The sequence below is a fragment of the Rattus rattus genome, chromosome 15 (genome assembly GCF_011064425.1).
Source record: "Rattus rattus isolate New Zealand chromosome 15, Rrattus_CSIRO_v1, whole genome shotgun sequence".
NCBI classification, from domain to species: Eukaryota; Metazoa; Chordata; class Mammalia; order Rodentia; family Muridae; genus Rattus; species Rattus rattus.
In genome coordinates this window covers 27,116,013-27,133,262 of record NC_046168.1, presented here as the reverse complement: position 1 = coordinate 27,133,262, position 17,250 = coordinate 27,116,013, and positions in this window count along the sequence as shown.

Sequence of the window (17,250 nt, the reverse complement as noted above, 5' to 3'; positions counted from 1 at the left end):
CAAACATAGTCCATAGATTCTATATTTAAGATAATAGGATTCCTGTGATGTCCAAAAGACTACCTCTGTACCTCAAGCATGGGTATTTATTTATGGGGTCATGCCAGCACTCAGATTACTTAACAGCCAGAAGGCCCATTTCTCATGATTGATAGAACAGGAGAAATAGAAGAAATCATTCTGAACTCGTGGTAAGGATTAGTTGTGCCAAACTTTTGCTCTTGTGTCCTTTTAAAGGCAAAGGTCTGCCTTCAGGAAAGTTCTGAAATACAACTGTCATTGTGCAGAGGGTAGTAAAACATATTTAGTGCCTGGGCATCAGTGCGCCCTTTCTTCCTATGAAGATTGACATAGTTGGTTAGAGAATTGATCTGGGCTCTGGAGGCCAGCACCGTCTTCCCAGTGCTATGGCTGGCAGAATAATTGTAAGTATTCCATTTAATTTCTATGCATTTTCTTATCTACCCAATGAAAACAATGCTACCTTCCCTCAGGAATACTGGGAGCAGTAAGAAAATGTCACTGAAACCCCATTTATTTCTTTAGAGGGAAGGGCTAGATAAGGCTGTGGTATTCTTTGAGGTTGAGGATTTAACTGTAAGAGGAGTAATTCTCTCTCATCTAAATTTAAGTCACACTTTAATGATGGGTTATCATCAAGTCAAGGAGTGCTTGCTAAATCATTCTCTTATCCATAAATGTTTTAAAATAACATATTTGCCTTTCCAACTATAAAAAGCAGCATTCGATGATAGTAGAGAAAGTCCACCATTAATTGTACTGTAGTAATCCTCACATTATGTTTCTTCTTCCTTATTTGCAGTACAACCTGGGAAGGGGATGATGATGTTTTTGTTGTTGTTGTTGTTGTGTTATTATTATTATTATTATTATTATTATTATTATTATTATTATTATTATAGCTGTGGTAGAAATAAAAGGAGCTGGTGAAATGGTTCGTGCTTGCTTTATAAACAAGAGGACCTGAGATTGAGTGTCCAGCACCCAGGTAGAAGCCAGGCATGGTGACTCACACCTGTAGTGTTCCCAGCACTAGGGAACAAGAAACAGGCTGTTCTTGGCAGGAGGATGAGTTGCTGGCTAAGCAGTCTAGTCCAAATCAGGGAGTTTCAGGTTAAGGTCAAGCACCCAGTCTCAAAGAATTAGATCGGTGGAGATATTGGAAAAGGACAGTTGGGACATGAAAGAGACCAATGTGTGGGAGGAGTGCAGATGCAACAGGACTCGGGGTAGAGAAAGAACATAAGACAACCAGAAAATACACTAGGTAAAAAGTCAAATGACATTTAACGTACTGTATGCTGGTTTTAAAGAAAGGTAAAGAAGGGACTGAAGAAGATACCCAGTGTCTGTCTCTGTTCTCCATCTACATGGTCTAGCAGAGTCTGCCTCCCTCCCTCCCTCCCTCTCTCTCTCTCTCTGACTTTGTCACTTTCTGGCTCTACCTCTCTCAACAGTAGCCCCCACACCCCCAACACAGACTGTGGAATGTTTGCATGCGATCCATTCTTCATGTAGAAGCTCCAAGTGTTGAATCATTATCACAGAGAAGATCATCTTTCTCGGAGTTCTCTTATCTCTTTTTTTCTTTACCCCACAAACATGTTTGCAAGAAATGGGAATATCCTCATTTTTAACTTGTTTTGACAGCCAATAATAAACATTTGCATTGGAAGTGAATGTACTAAAAGCAAATGAAACATAAATCTTCTTAGAGAAGCTTGAGAAGAGGCAAGGACTCAGCTTATAGGAGAGGCTTTTGGAGAGTCAGGTCATTCATGCCACTCATCAACGAACGGAAAGGAGGAGCAGCGTCAAGGACACAGGGGTACAACTGCCCAACAAGGACAAAAAGCCCTTGAGTGTGCTCTCCAAAGCAGAAGGGGCTCATGACACCCAGGACCAAACCTCAGGATGCTGACAAACTTCTTATCTCTGAGAGGGCTCAGAAAATATTTGCCCCGTTTTCAGAGTGAGTCACAAAGGAAAATAGGACAGGGAATTTGGACGACAGCATGGGGCTGCCTTTCAGAGCTGATAAAAGGGCCATAGTACAGGGCTGCTGATACGTAATCTGGGATATTTTGGTCTGGTCTGTCCTTTCCCAGAATTTGCACAAGGCTTGATAAGAGCAAGTCCTGAACAGAAAGGAAGTTGCTCACCAGACGCCTGCTGCCAGGCATGCAGTACGCTCTTCTCTGATCCAGAGCTATGAGTTTAGCAAGCTGTACATCTCCACTCCTGCTCCCAGCAGTCTACCCCCGACCTCTCCTAATTGCGTTTGCCCTACGGTTGTTTCCTCACTCAATGGACACAGGTATATGCATTGACGGAAGTAGATGGAAGTTGGCTTCTCAACATTTGTTTTTCTCTTTTGGGTTCCTTTTTCTTCTCTTTAGAAACTTCTAGATTATTGATGCTCAATTTTATTATCTCTCAGCATCCCACCCCTCTTGCTTCCCTTTCCAAATATTTTTCTGGAGAGTCCTTCCACTCATTTTTCAGGCTTTTTATTGGGGATATGTGAATGGTTCTTTATTCCCAAGACTCTTCCCTGGCTTACTCATGGTTTCCTTAATAGACACTGCTTCTGCAATATTCATGCAGGAACTACTTGGGTCTTTATAGAACTGAAAAGAGCTATGCTCTCTTTTGTTTCTCTGCCTCCTACTTTACCCTAGTGTCCTCTGTGATGCTACCCTCATAGTATTTTATGTTCAAGGCCTTCTTGGGGCTGGGGAGATAGCTCTGCAGTTTAGAGCATGAACTGCTCTCCAGAGGACCCATGCTCAATTCCCAGCACCCATAATTCATATCTATTTGTAACTTCAGTCCCATGGTATCTGATGCCCTCTTCTGGCCTATGTGGCTACCAGGCCTGCACATGATGAACAGACATACACACAAGTAAAAACTCATACACATAAAGTTAAAGCAAACAAATCTTTAAAATTAAAGACATGGTTGGTGAGGGATAGGCAGGATTTAGTGCCCCAGTTTTCTAAGCTAACATCTAAGCCTCGGTTTATTGGAGTCATGAGGCCAGAGCCTCAAGCTTTCTCGGGTTACCTTCTCCCAACCTTTTCTTGGCATCTCCAGTTCTCCCGAAGAAGCTCTCAGTCTGTACCTCCTGATCCAGGCTCTCTGTAGCTGGGGTTGAATCTGCACTACAAAGTATAGGGAGAGAGGTCCTCAGCTTAGGCGCAAGCTCTACTAACCTCCATTAATGGCTTGGCTTTGCTCACCTCTGTCAAGGTGAATTATTCCACGACCCAAGAAACAGGCGCCCTGTGCAAAGTGCAGGAGGCTGCATGACCACCGACTGACAGTTCATGCTGCGTGAGGACTGTCACAAACCCTCATCCATGGATGAGGCACACATCATCTTCTTGGAACAGAATCATGATGGTTTTATAGTGCAGGTGTCTCCCTGGAATGCAGCCCTCTGCAAAAAAAATGTGAATGAACGGCATTTTTTACTAATAAAACAAAAAGTGTCACTGCCACAGATTCTCTTTTCCCGAAAATCATTGTTTCAGTCCCTACAAGTTTCATATTTTGAAATAGAATTTTAAATATATTTTCTTTAACATAACATAATAGATATGAAAACCATTTTCAAAATATTAGCTATGTTGAAGCAATTCAAGGAGGCACATTCACCTTAATGTGTTCCACTTGAGTTTCTTCTAACTAAATCAGCCCTGAATCAAATACTTGTCTGCATAACATGAAGAAATTTATGTTTCTAGAAGATAGTAAGAAATGAAAACTCAGAATATTAGCAGTCTACAACTGAAATCCATGGTATAAAGAAATGTGTAATAGCTTAGGTATTGGTTGTGATGACCTTCGGATGTCCGTTGTTATTTTATACTGCGTTTGTTTGCGTGCCCTAGGACTCATTTTTGGTGGGAGCTATTGCATGCCTTATTCAAGTGATCCTGTTTGCATTTGCCCAAGAGGAGACAATGGCAGGCCAAGAAGGGCATCCATCTGTCCAATGAGTTTATTGGGATTCCTTACAAGAGAGCCTTCAGCTAGAGCTGCTTCATAAGATTTGGGGACCTGCATCTCAAAAACAGCCCCAGGTTACCTGGGGGATGGACCCCTCCCCCAAAGCAGCATCATTGGAAACACTTGTGTAACTTGCAGTTAGCTCTCCTCCAAAAGAGTTACCTGTTCTGAAGAGTTGTCTTTTGACTGTTCATAAGACAGCAAGAAAGGGTCTCATAAGACTTGTGAGAACATGAGGCCAGGAAGTGTCTCTCCTCCACAGGGAATGTTTCAATTGAGAAGAGACTACAACACAATGGGAGTTTAAATGAAAACATGGATCAGTAGGCATTTTTTACTATAGGATGTCTGAAATATCCCTTATCTCCGCTAGCACTCTTGTTATTAAGAATCACGATTAAATAATTAATTGTTCTTCATTTTAACTTCCCATGGGCCTTCTGTTATTCATTCAAAGCTTGGTGAAGTTGAGTTTTATCATCTTGCTAGCAAGATAGCATAAGATCCTCTCAGATCCTACATAGCATCTCTTGACCTAATAGGTTAAGATGTCAGGACTCTGCTATCCAGATTAATTTTGTAGACTTACATGAATTAGTCAACCTTTCACTAGACATCAGATTGCAAACAGTAAGTTTTAAGATGTTTCATGGAGCTCCTATTTTGCCTACAGTGATAATGTGACTGCTTACAAGTAGTTTACTGGAAAGAAAAGGCAATTTAACATCTATAAAAATTGGTTATCAGAGAAAGAACTGGAAGAGCTTGAAGGGGCTCGAGACCCCATATGAACAACAATGCCAAGCAACTAGAGCTTCCAGGGACTAAGCCACTACCTAAAGACTATACATGGACTGACCCTGGACTCTGACCTCATAGGTAGCAATGAATATCCTAGTAAGAGCACCAGTGGAAGGGGAAGCCCTGGGTCCTGCTAAGACTGAACCCCCAGTGAACTAGACTGTTGGGGGAGGCGGCAATGGGGGAGGGGGGAGGGGAACACCCATACTGAAAGGGAGGGGGAGGGGGATGTTTGCCCGAAACCGAAAAGGGAATAACACTTTCAAATGTATATAAGAAATACTCAAGTTAATAAAAAAAAAAAAATTGGTTTCTTCTTTTGTTTTTTGTTTGTTTGTTTGTTTTTTGGTTGGTTGGTTGGTTGGTTTTCTAGACAGAGTTTCTCTGTGTGGTTATGGCTTTCTCTAGACCAAGTTAGTTTGCCTTCCTCTGCCTCTCAAGTGCACGTGTCACCACAGCAGACTGAGATACAGGTTTTAAAGAAGAGATTCTTCTGGGCTTTTCTGTGTGTTTGTTCTAGGGTTAGCTTTTTTGTGTTTTTACAGTGAGTTCCCAAACTGAAATACTTAGCAGAGATTGAGAACCCACTGTGAGACCAATATCGTACTTTGTTTTTTGACTCTTAGAGGACGGGCATGCCAGGAGCAGCTGTTGGGATTACAGGGAAGGAAGCTTAGTACCACCTACGGAGTAAGCGGAGATACCCGATGATGGCTTCGGTAGGAGTTAGAAACTTGATGCGCCTGAGAGTGCTGAAGAAATAGTGGGTTCTATGGTTCCTGCTTAGAAGAAAAAGCATCCCCAGATTGAGCAAGAAAGAAATCTTTCAGGTCGGTCAGAGGAATTCAAGAAATCTAAACCTCAGGCTAAAATCTTAAAGGTAGTCCCCCATGGAACACGCTGTTTGCTTCCCGATCAGTCACCTGATCAGTCACCTGATCAGTCACCTGCTCATTGCAAACTGGCAGGCACTCCCTCAGCATCCTGAGATGTGCAGCTTAGACTGGACAGCATCTGCTCTCATCAGAACACCGGAACCAGATTATCAACACAGGAAAAGTAATACATTAACCGTGTCATACCTTTTCAAGGTGAAGATTTAAAAAAATCAGACATTAGTAATCTTCACTGTAAATTGAAAAACATGGTTACCCTAAAGGTTTAAATAACAAATAACACAGTTATTAATTTCTCATATTTTAAATTCCTAACTCTCTGTGGTGCCAGAGACCCAGCCTTAGGTCCTCTACAAGCTAGACTGCCGCTCTACTATTGGGTCACATTCAGACCTAGGTCAGCCTCTTTTATTGGTACAAAGTCTCACTGAGTTGCCCAGGCTAGCTTACAACTTCCACCATACGAAGGGCTAGTTTTGAAATGAAAACACTCCTGGTTTCGTCACTGAGACTGTGCACCAATACCACCAGGCCCTGCCAAATTCTTAATCCTGCTTTCAAAATTTTGAGCGTGAAAAGGTCAGGTTGTATCTAGTTAGTATTTTTCATCTTTTATTTTCACTTTGAATTACTGGGATTTGGCATCATTCTGCACTGATACACATTTCCCTGTCTCTTTTCACCAGAGCTAAGAGAATATTCATGCTCTGTGATGGAAGCAATAACAACATTTTCTATTTATGCTGAGTCATAGTACAGAATCTCAAAAGCAAGCAAAAAAACTGTAAGGGAGTGCATGGGAGGAAGGGACACGGAGATAATTCCATGCACTGATGGCTTTTCTGAGAAAGCTTTGCTTCTAAGCCCAGCCCTCCCCCCGCCCCCACTTCCAGGGGAGGAGTGGCAAGCTGCTCTTTAAAGCAGCCATTAGGAGGTGCTCATAGTTTGGGACAAACTCTTCAAGGCATCCCAGCTCCTTGTGGTCTAGTTTTTATGTCCTGTAAGGGTTTATTTTGAATTTTAGAAATTTCATTTCACTTGAGTTTTCCACTTATAAGAATCAAGAAGCTGACAGCTCTGGAAACGGATGCTATCCAATTAGTCCAAAAGCCACCTAAACGTTTCCCTGGCACTGTCATGACAGAGTACCAAAAGGCCCTCTGAAAAACATATCATGTTAAGGGAAAAACGTGTACTTAGGAATGAAAAGCTCCTTGGTAATTCTCTGCCAGAGAGACAGAGAGAGAGAGAGAGAGAGAGAGAGAGAGAGAGAGAGAGAGAGAGAGACAGACAGACAGACAGACAGACACACACACGAGAAGATATTAATGGGTGTGGAGCAGGGGTCTTTTGAGAGAGTCCTAAGGGCTGTACCTAAGCTTGTTACATAGAAGGTCTACATATGTTTTGGATAGGCCCACAGGGTATAGTCATCTTTCACCAGGCAGGTTCACAACTATGTGTTGTAGAAACATTGAGACTGGTAATTATTTGTTCTATTCCCATCGTATTTTGTTTGCTATGACAAAATTCAATCTAGACACTGATGTTTGTCTTGATGTGGATACATAAGGAAAGGACATTAGGCTTTAGCCTGTGGTTGTCCATTGGCTCCTAAAGCCATGTTTGGGTCAAATAAAGGATTTCAGGTTATTTATTTATATGAGAAATTGGGGGTTACAGATTACATATGGATTATACAATTATGAAATGCTGTATGTTAATTATTTAACTGACATAATGGTCCTCTCAATAACATTGTCACATTCAAAGTGACAAGGACTGACATAGACAAAAAAAGAAACATTTTATTCCATATTCAAAGAAACATATGCATGACATATTAAAAATTATACAACTGAGAGGTTAACTTTTAGAAAAGAATTGTGACTGCCTACGGTACACTCCTTGAGAATGGGAACATTTGCCTCATTCTGATGTCTTTTGCACCCAACTCACAGTAAACCTGAAGTCATGGGCCTGGACAAACGAGGCATTAGGCCTGTACTGAGTAGTGTAGACAGTGACACCTACTGTTAACCCGGGATATCGCATCCTGGACCCATAAGACACTGGTGCTCCCTGTTGCGTTTCAAATCCGTGCCATAGGTCAACATTAAATCTTACTGTCAAGCTTGGCTTGGAGAAAAGTTAATGTATGTTGTTTTTAAAAGCTAGTCCTGTGAGTGGCTTAAATTAGCAGAGCTTTCACTCCTGCAGGCCACTACTAGTTAGTTGCATTGTGTCAGTGAAAATTAAGTCAACTATATGACACCATCATTAGTTAGTAGCACAGGATAAAAAGGATGCTTACCTTCCTAGGGATTGGGAGTGTCGTATTATCCTCGGGCCTATTTCAGGGTCATGCCTTTTCCTGTCCATTGTAAGGGAGTTTTGTGTCTACTCCTGGTTTGCTGTAGCTTTGCAATGGACTGGTTACATGCAAACACATCTATTACTATGATTATTACCGTTAAGACAGCCTCTGTTATTCTCACCAGACTCTTTTACCCCCAAACATGTTTAATATTACTTTGTTAAGGCACCTAAAACCATATTGGGTTTCTGTTTGAATCACCATTAAAATAATTTAATTTGCTAAGAACTGAGATGTATCATTTGACCTATAAGGGCTTTCTATATCACAAACATATTTGGAATTTCATTGATAAATCAAGGTATATCATGAACGTTTATATGGAAATTGTTACTTGGGATGTTACAATTTTGACACAACAAAAAAATTCTTTATATGACTGTGTTTCCACACTTGAGATTACCTATGTATAGGCAGACCATTGTTTTTCACTTGTAATAAATAGAATAATTGTCATACATTTCCCATAGAGTAACATTTTTCATTTTTTAGATCCTATTTGCCGTTGAATTAAATAGGTACTGTCCCTTAGTCCTGAGAACACTGATGAGATGATTATGGTAAGGCATAATCATATTTGATATTATTACTACATTTTTCAGTTTTAATAGTAGCTTCATATATATACATATATATAACTTGAAATATATAATTATGAAATTTTCTTTAAAATTGATAACTTTGAGAATTTTATGCATATCTTAATCATCTCTCTTCCCCATCTCCTTCTGGATCCTCCTTCTCCTATTCACCAACCTTATGTGCACATGCGCATTCTCTCTCTCTCTCTCTCTCTCTCTCTCTCTCTCCCCCTCCCTCTCTCTCTGTTTCTTTTTTCTCTCCTATCTTCTCTTCTCTTTGTTATCTCTGTCTCTATTCTTCATTTCCCCTGTCCCTCTCTTTCAGTCTCTTTTATGACTGTTAATCACAGTGATAGCATAGTCTGTGCCTATCGATGATCTCAGCAATTATGGTGTGAATTTTATTCAATGTATTTTTAAAATTTACAATAATCACATTTTCTTTATTGACTTAGTAATTTTATGAATTAATAAATTATGTAATACGCTTTTCTTCTGGATTCTTAAAATAACACCCACCAGATGCTTCCTTATGTAATGTTAAATTCTATATGTAAGAATTTACCTTCTGTTTAAAATGAATATTAAGTTGAAGATTATTGGCAAATTTTTCTTTAACAGATCGATTTGATAAAAGTTTCGACTTGGCTTAAGAGCATTATTATATTTATTTATCACTTGAAATTCCGTTTCATAGTTGACATTTTATTAGACATTTTAGTACATTAAAATTAAGTAGATGACAAGCACAGTATATTTGTAAATAAAAAGTGTCTTAAATGTTATTCCTTATGATTTAATAACTGTTTCCTTTTTAAAATTATTTTGCTTTAGATACTGGGTATCATTACTGCTTTTACCGCTTGTGGTTTATGTCAGTCTGTAATAACTCTTTTCAGTGCATTTGTATAAGTTGCCACATCTGTTCTTATTGTTTAGAGTTCTCTTAAAAGTCCTGGATTAGGAGCTGGCGACACAGCTCAGTAGACTAAGCACCTGCTTCACAAGCAGGAAGACCTGAGCTCGGTCCCCTGATTCCTTGGAAATGTGAGCACTGTGGCTGCAGTTCCATCACTGGGGACCTGGAAAGAAGGGATCTTCAGAGAAAGCAGAGCCCGGCTAGACACATAGTGAGTTCTGGGCTCAGTGAGTCCCTGTGTAGGTGAAGTAGGTAGAAAGTGATCCAGAGGACATTGGGCTTCACATGCATGCAAAGACATTTGTACAGCCCACACACATCTCTCCCCCCCAACACACACACATCCCACACGCATGCACATACCACATGCACATGCACCACACATCACACACAAATAGACCATGAGCTAGATTTCTTTCCATCCAGAAGAGTTTCACTTTAAGTGTTTTCCTCAGCCTTACTTGGTTTCCTTTTTGTCTCTTTTCCTTGCTCTCCCTTTGGCCTCTTCTGAATTGTTTTGTTTACTTTTGTATTTTACTGCTCTGGAAAGTGTGATCTTCTTTAACATTTGTTAATGGTGGTTTGCAATTTACAAATGCACTCACAATCATTTCTTTAGTAATAGAATAGCAATAATGGCTTGTGTGTATTAATTTTGTCTCTCTTCTGCTATCTTTCTCCTTCCCAGTCTTTTACAATGTGCATACGTTTAAGACCAGCTTATCTCCATACTTAGTATTTTCAACAAACTTTTAGTTATATCTTTAAAGGGATATTGGAATATTTCTGCCACAAGTATTAAGCTAAAAGTAGAGAAACACTACCAAATGGTTGTCTTTCCTTTGGTCTTGAAGTTAAAATGGGAGTGAGCCAGATTAGTGTGGATCTGAGCACTCAGGTGGAAGACCTTGAAGGGGCTCGAGATCCCATATGAACAACAATGCCAACCAACCAGAGCTTCCAGGGACTAAGCCACTACCCAAAGACTATACATGCACTGACCCTGGGCTCCAACCTCATAGGTAGCAATGAATATCCTAGTAAGAGCACCAGTGGAAGGGGAAGCCCTTGGCCCTGCCAAGACTGAACCCCCAGTGAACGTGATTGTTGGGGGGAGGGCGGTAATGGGAGGAGGAAGGGGAAGGGTTAGGGGGATGTTGGCCTGGAAACCGGGGAAGGGAATAACAATTGAAATGTAAATAAGAAATACCCAATTTAATAAAGATGGAGGAAAAAAAAAAAAGAGTATGCCAATGAGCCGTCTGCTCCTGGCAGAAGGGTGGAGGGCTCCACTGTTGATGCTGACCTGACTGACATGGGTCAGAAGAGCTGAGGCTTAGTCTCACCCCTACTGTAAGTGCCTGTTGCGCTGGGGTCTGTTCTGCTCCCTACTCTCCTCTGTACCCTTTATTCCTTCCTCACATCTCTGACTCTAGGCTAACACGCATGTAGTCCAGTACTTACAATATTTAAATAACCCAGGCATAAAGGCAGTGGTCTCACTGTGTCTACTGTGAGGGCCTGAATGAAGTATGATAGGCTCAATGGCTTCTAGAACAGGATTATTATTTTTTTTTATTTTTAGATTAATTTTTTTGTTCTATGTTTGGGTTTAGTGCTGGGAACTTTTCAGTCCAAGGCTTCTCACATGCTAGATAAGCCCCGGATCTCAAGTTCCTGTTTACGTTTTATTTTTGAGAGAATGTCATGCCACACGGCCTAGTCAGGTCTTAAACGCTCAAACCTCCGGCCTCAGTCCTCTGTTTAGCTGGACTCACAGGCCTGTGCCATTGCACAGGGCTCCAACACTACTTCTCTCCACAGCTTGGTTCTTGAGTTCTGGCATTAAGGTGGTAGCACTCACAGGTATGAACTAGGGCTCAAATCCAGAAAGATTGGACGTCACCTGCACCGTGTGTGTGCTTACATAGCCTTTCTGCCTCTATAGGCACAGGTGGGCGTTGTTTCCCCACTGATGAATTATTGTTTCTCTGAGGGTGAAAAGAGCCAATCGAAGCCAGATGAGATTATATTAAAGACAGGATTATTGGGAAGCTGGGCTAGTTCACTGGCCCCAAGGATTGAGGCCAGGGGAGTCACTATAGGAAGTCAGGGAGGGGGAAGAGAAAGGGAGAAAGAGCATGCAGAGAGAGACAGACAGACAGGAAGAAAGAGAGACAGACAGAAAGAGAGAGTGACAGACAGAGAGAGTGACAAAGAGAGGAGAGACAGACAGAGAGGGGGGCAAGGCAGGGAGAGGGGGAGAAGAGGGAGAGGGAGAGAGGGAGAGAGGAGAGAGAGAGAGAGAGAGAGAGAGAGAGAGCGCAAAATGTCTGGGTTATATAGGAGGAACCTCTGGGGAAGGGCAGCTTGGCCCCTGGGCTATAAAGTTCACAGTTGGGGGCAGGGTATGCCGGGAAAGAACTGAGAGAGTTGGGAGAACCTAGGGGCAAGGTCTGCTTTGATATGTAAGAATGCAGGAATGGAAATAGAGAAGAGCTTGAGAAAAGGAAGGTCCAACTACAGGTCCAAAGTAGGATCCAGCTCAAAGGGAAGCTACAGGACCTGACACCATTACTGAGGTGATGGGGCATTCACCAAATGGCTGCCCTCCAAAAGACTCAACAAGCAGCCGCAAGAGTCAGATGCAGATATGTGCACCCAACCAATAAACAGAAGCTGCTGACCCCTCTGGTTTAATTAGGAAAAAGCTGGAGGAAGCTGAGGAGGAGGGCAACCCTGTAGAGGACCAGCAGTCTCAATTAATCTGGACCCCGGAGATCTCTCAGACGCTGGATCACCAACCAGGCAGCAAACACCAGCTGAGATGAGGCCCCCAACACATATACAGCAGAGATCTCCTGCGTCTGTGTTTAGTCAGAGAAAATGCACCTAACTCTCAAGAGGCTGGAGGTCCCAGGAAGTTTTGAGGTCTGATGGAGTGGGTGGGGTGGGGACATCCTTGTGGAGACTGGGGCATGGGTGGGGGTTGGAATATGGAATGTGGAACAGTCAGAGGATGGACCGGGAGGGGAATAAAATCTGGAGTGTAAAAATAAATAAATAAATAATATGCATCTCATTCTCTTGTCCCAGGGCAAAACCAAACACCTACCACCTCCTCTGTTCTCTCCACCTCCTCTTATTAAAGCCACTACCAGTCCTATCAGATTAGTGATACACATAAGGTCTGTTGCCTGTGGTCTCATCTGGCCAGTGTCATCCTGCTATCTATTCTGTTTGTGTTTGATCAGTGTAAGTGCTTGAACCCCCATCCCTACTGTTGGGTACCTTGCAGCCTTGGGCAGTATCTATCTCAAAAGGAAACTATGAGCAATGCTGGATGAGCTTAATGCAAAGAAGTCAGGTAGCCCATGTGGGATGATGGCTCTGCACATTTTAGGGCAGCCAGAAGCCATCTCTGCATTAAAAAAAATCCCCTTTGACCACCAGGTTGTTTGTGTCCCTGGTGGTCAAAGCCACTAATCTGTACCAGTTGATATCAGACCAAGTCCCTTCCAGAAATAAACAGTTTGTAAATGAGTGAAAATTTGCCACAGACGATTTTACTCTTCAGTCTGACGTCTGGGATATTGCGCTGTGTAGCTATGTTGCCCAGAGGACAAATGCTTCATAAAGAAGCAGAGATTGGTATAGCAAGGCTGCTGGTGATCCTTAGGGAGTAATATTAGTCTCCCCATGCAGTCTTTGCTCATAAAATCTCTTTGCAGTAAAGGAGGCCTCATGGTGATAAGCATGACTTTAATAGATTAAACAGAGAGCTGTGACCCTTGAATTTAGCTGGAAAATAATAATAAATTTTAGACTCTAATATGATAAAAAAAAAGATTTGGCATGCCTTTTAAGGATGTAGAAATAGAGAAGCGATCACCAGGCTAATTATTTCCACCATTGCTTTGTCTGCTGTATGTGATCAGCACTGGAAAGTTGGAAGATGGAGTGGAGGTGTTAGTGTTTTTGGCCACATTCTCTCTCAGGAATGCACCGAACTCAGATGATTTGCTGCTTTCTTATTTAAAAATAATGTAGACCTTTGATCAACAGCTTTTCACAGGATGCTAAACATTCCGGAGAAATGAGACATTCGTGCATGCACTTAACAGAGTTGCTCTTTTAGGGGGCCTGCAAGGATTTATTTTTGAAGCCTGAATTGCATGCTAATTTCCCAATTAAAAGCTCATGGAATTGCCACATTAACAGCCCCTTCTCTGCTTTCTCTGGAAGACTGGCTCTCCAAGTGTGCTCCCCAGCTCTCCTGCTCTCCTGCCCTCCTGCCCTCCTGCCCTCCTGCCCTCCTGCCCTCCTGCCCTCCTGCCCTCCTGCCCTCCTGCCCTCTTGCCCTCCTACCCTCCTGCCCTCTGCCCTCCTACCCTCCTGCCCTCTTGCCCTCCTGTTCTCCTGCTCTCTGCTTCCTGCTCCTGGTAAATTCCTTCCCCACAGGACAGGCCTGTGTTAAGACTCAGCCAATCTCATTGTCCTAGTAACTGTGGCAAGTGGCCAGTGCTATAATGGGTACAGAGGTGTAACGGGGAGTTTGATGTCAGGGACACAAGCTCTGTGTTGGAACCCTTTCTATACCGTTTACACACTCCCTACTTCAATATCCACTCCTAACCCATTATATGCTAACTCCATTCCCAAGCAAATCAGGGGGAACAACACCCCAGCTTGTTCTAAGTCGCAAAGGAAAGGCTTCACCTAGGCTGGGCCTGCTGTCTGTTTGTGTTTGTTGACATGTCAAAGGTTTATGTACTTTTAATATAAAATGCCATAGTCTCTTAAAAATCTACTTTTGTGCTTTTATATTTCCATTTACTGCTATTAATAAATTGCCTATATTTTAAAAACCTATGAATAACTTTAATGTAATCACTTTATACTTAAGGAATAAGGAATACATTTACGTTATAGAGAAAAACATTTAAGAGTCAGCCCATTAGCCTAGAATCTAGTAAATAAACTTGCATATAAAGTGGAATTATAATTAACATCATTAAAAATTATTTTTCTGGAACGGATGAATCTACTGACTGTGTTGGTTGCTACTTTTCAATTGAAGCAAGTTCTGAATTAGTATCTTTCCTTTATCCTTGAAGCTGAAATACTAAGTAAATACAAAAGCTCTGGGGTCAGAAGGCCATGCTCACTGCAGACAGCAATTTTAGCTAATGAAATGGTTTCTAGTGACATAAGAGAATTGTAATTATGCTTTTGGTTTTGCAAACAAAAAGAACAAATTTCTTGTAAAATTCTTGTCACAATATTAATTATATACTGTTATAGCCTTAATGTACATCAAAGAAATTATTATCAATAGTTTCCTAAATGGAGGATTAAATAAAGATTCAGGTATAGGCAGCTATTCTTTCCTATATCTTGGACACTTAGAAATATTTCAAAATATGAACACACAGCTAAGATGAATTACTGCCTTTGACAACTGAGTTAATTGTAATAGTTCTGTTACTCAAAGGCCTATTATTTGGATGTAAAAAAACATTTTAGATTAAACATGGACTCATATTAACTTTTCCATAAGGAATGTTTTTGCATACCCTAAATATAACTTGATTTTTTTCAGAATTACCGAATATACACTAAAGAAACTACATGTACTCTCCAAAATGGTTACACTGTGACATTAAATCAGAGTGGTAAAATCAGTATAAAGTTTTGATAACCAACTATTCTTTTTTTTTTTTTTGGTTCTTTTTTTTCGGAGCTGGGGACCGAACCCAGGGCCTTGCGCTTCCTAGGCAAGCGCTCTACCACTGAGCTAAATCCCCAACCCCGATAACCAACTATTCTTAATACAGGTTTTTAAAGCCACCCTTGTGAGAATTAACATGAGTATGTTAAAATTTCCTTTCACCACTTCTATTAGAAGACAGCGTTAGCTAGTGTTAGTCTTGCCTTTCCATGAGGCCCTCTGAGAGGCCAGTATTTGGCTATCATGGAGTCCTTCGCATTTAACAGAGATCTTTCTCTATAAGTAATTCAACACATGACTATATGGGTAATTTTGAACAAGTGGATCTTTCTCCAAACTGAAAGGCTGCCAGGATGGAGAGAGAGCTGGAAAAAGAGAGTTTCAGAAGGAGTTCAGAGAACTACAAAGGAGGCATGAAGCACCACTGCCCTGTACCCCCCACTCCGAGAAGTGCATTGAGAGATGACAGTACAGTGCAACAAAGACATACTTACAGAAGCATAGACTACCTCATGCAAAAGGTAGAAACCATTTTGTCATCAGAAAGAGGACCCAGCCCTGTGGAAGTCAGACTGAGGATGAAAGGAATTTTTAAGCACTATTTTTGCTTTTCTACCCCATTACAAAATTTCATGTTCCAATGAAATCTGAAATCCAGAAGATTAGAAATGAAAATAGGAACTGTCATCACACCCTCAAAGATCACATTTAATGAAAATTCTTTTAGACAAACATTACGTTGTATGAGTGTATAAATGAATAGTTACTCAAAATTAGGATATGACTATTTAATTGAATCCAAGGTCTTGCAATAAATTCTTAAAAGAGACTCAATCTTCCAGCCCTGTGAAATCCTGACAACTAGAAAGACACCCTGGGTCACGTCAGAATAGTTACACTGCAAAATTAGAGGAAATGCTGATTCTATAAATGACATTGAAAATGTTTCCATTGTGTTAAAGTCAAAGGGAATAACAGTCTTAATCAATAAAGAGTCTCATTCATTGTAATTATGGATTTTTAGTAAAAGAGATTAAAGCTAGACAAAAGAACATAGTAGGGAGTGGTTCTGGAGAAAATGCAGAACCCTGTTTAACAGCAACCTGCAGTCCTCAGGGGTCCTTATTCTCAGCCTAGATGTTTGGTCTCATGTTGCTTAACTATAAATTCCTCGTGTAATGCAAAACTGCAGCAAGAATAGAGGCAGTTTGAGCCTCAAAGGGGGATCTATTGAGAAACATTCCTAAGAGCTGGAATTCTATTTTAGAATCTTTACATTTTAACCATGAACCTCTTAATGTATGTTAGGCTGAAGAGAATGATAGTAGGTGATAAGGTAGATGATCATTCATATTGCAAACGCAGGACACAGATATTTTCAAGCAAATTATATGTGCTTTAATATGCAAATTTTATGGTAAAGAGTTGTGGGACTGTGAAAGGCCGCCTGGTTCCTGGTCCCTGGTGACCCTGCAGGGACAGTGGGCGTTTCGATTGACTCCCTGGGAAACAAGGCTCCGCCACTAGACACGGCCCTCCATATATTTGTGGCCATCAGTTACATAAGGCAACGCCCCAAGCCCCTCTACAGGTAGAGGACATGACCACAGATCACATAGGCTCAAGATAGATCTCCATTATAATGAGGTACCCAAAGGTCTGGAGGCTTAGCCTAGCCTTTCCTTCCCAAACGCTCCTCCCTGCAAAAGGTATTTAATCTCAGGCCCACTCTGAGAAGTGGATTACTTACTCATCTACCACCCACTGCCGTAGAGAAGCCCTTCACCTACAGAGCCATTGTCTAACCTCCTGTGGAAGGACTCTCTGTGCTCTCAGCGGTGGCCACAACCAAGCCTGCAGTACAGGACCAACCGGAACACCCCCCCACCCCCACCCCGGATTTGGTT